Raw genomic sequence first — 2,018 nt, 5'->3', positions numbered from 1 at the left:
GGAAAGACACGAGCCTCTAACATTAAGAGCTTCAAGTATTGGTGTCTTCTGGTGTTACTACAGGCAAAAAAGCTTCAGGGAATAAGAAAAAAAGAAAAAGGACAAAATAATCAAAACCTTTCAGAATGCTACAACATCCAGTCGCAGCTACTGACCAGTAGCTGCACTGACCTCACTGGGTTGTTGGCTCCCAGCTTTTGCAGTTACAGGACAAGGGTACAATTCAGTGTCACACTGTCAACCTGCTCTTGACAAGAGGCCAGGAAAACGGTTTTACTGTCCAATCTGACCAGAAGCAGCATCCCTACAAAGCTTGGAGTTTCTGAACGTAGAAGTAAATATTTCAGCAGTCGTGACTGTAAAGCTTAACATGAAATTATAAACAATAAAAGAAATCCTGGGATAGTAAGTTGAGATAAAATCTCATGCTGTTTTGATTTCCTCACCCTTCACATTAATTATGTGAAATTGGCGACTTCAGCACCGTGACTGCGTAACAGCCCAGATCAGATGCCAAGTTCAGGCCAAAACTTGTTGTAGGGTTTCGGGTTGCATCTTGTTGCATTTCTGTTTGAAAAACCCAAGTGCACGCAAACCTCCCCCCCACTGAAGAAGGCGCCTAGCAGAGCTTCTCGGGATCTCTCCACCCGACAGGACACCTCTGTGCTACGTGAGGAGAGGGTCTCCACCTGCTGGCTCTGCATTCTGGAGGCAGGTCCTGCCCAGCCTGCCCTTCCCCAAACAGGGCTGTGGAGCACGAGACGTGGCAGGGATCAGGACAGACGTCAATCACGCTTCACTAATTTGGAAACAAAGCCCATTTTTCTTCAGTCTATTCAAAAAGTAACAGCTGCAGAGCCCAGTCAGAGAAACTAGCTGGATATTCACAGTGAGTTCCATCCTTACAAGCTCACAACTCCTGCCTGAAATCTCAAGTCATCTTCTGACAAGACAGGAACATCACAGCCTGACATTCGTGGAATTTCCAAAGGACAATTAAGCATCAGCAAAACCCGCTACTATCTCAAAGGTGATAATAATTTCAAGCGTGCTTTTAAGTGCATTAAACAAGATAAAAACCTGCGTGGTTCTGCTTCTTTACAGATCAACAATGAAATACCCATGCAAATTCATTGCTTTTTCGTAAATAGCTTGAAACAAAGTAAAAAATCACAAGTCTCCCTTTCCAAACCTGTGCACAGAAAAATGGAAAAAAGCTACTAGGTGAGTATCTCCCTCCTTCCACTGGGGTTGGGCAGGGTAGGGCCTGAGGAAGGGCTGCCTATGTGAGGCTCTGCATCTGGGTGTAGGGAGGTCTGTCGAGAAAGAGAGACACTGCATCTTTAACGGAGCTGGCAGGGATCTCCCACAGCCACCACCACCGTGGGGCTGGAACACCACTAACGCAGAAAATAAATAGGAAAAAGTAATGCTATTTATTAAAAGAATTCCATCTCTGAGTTACTGTTTAAATTATAATGCAAGATCAACAGGTTTGGATAGAAACGTGCTTGCTCTCCCGATGTTTGGGCTTTTAAAACATTTCCTAAGAATCAATTTAAAAAAGCATTTCATAATTTGATGTAGCCATAAATTAATACTGTCTGGAGATGATGACTATCCTATGCTAGTGGTCAGTGACCTTTTGTAAACACCAGCCAGATGCTAGCAAAACTGGCTAGAAAACTACTGTCACAGGCCTTTGTAACAAGCAATATCAGATTTCTTTCCCACAATCAGATTCTTAATTGTTTTCACAAAACTTTTTCCTATTTTTTGATACGCTTTATTTTAAGCCTAATACCTGAAAAAATGAACACGTCTGCAAACCACTTCCCCTAACACTAAATCCACAAGGCAATTCACTTCAGTTGGCCGTAACTACGTAAGCTCTTGTGAGAGAGACCCATCCCCACAGGAGCTGCCCCCTCCCCTCCCCTTCCCTCTGTGCCCCTCCCCACGCAATGCAGGTGCCCTCCCGGCGGGGAGCAGGTGAGGGAGGGGCAGCAGGAGGCGGC

The sequence above is a fragment of the Buceros rhinoceros genome, unplaced genomic scaffold, assembly GCF_000710305.1.
Source record: "Buceros rhinoceros silvestris isolate BGI_N320 unplaced genomic scaffold, ASM71030v1 scaffold26991, whole genome shotgun sequence".
Classification (NCBI taxonomy): Eukaryota; Metazoa; Chordata; class Aves; order Bucerotiformes; family Bucerotidae; genus Buceros; species Buceros rhinoceros.
Note: the sequence above shows the minus strand (reverse complement) of the source record.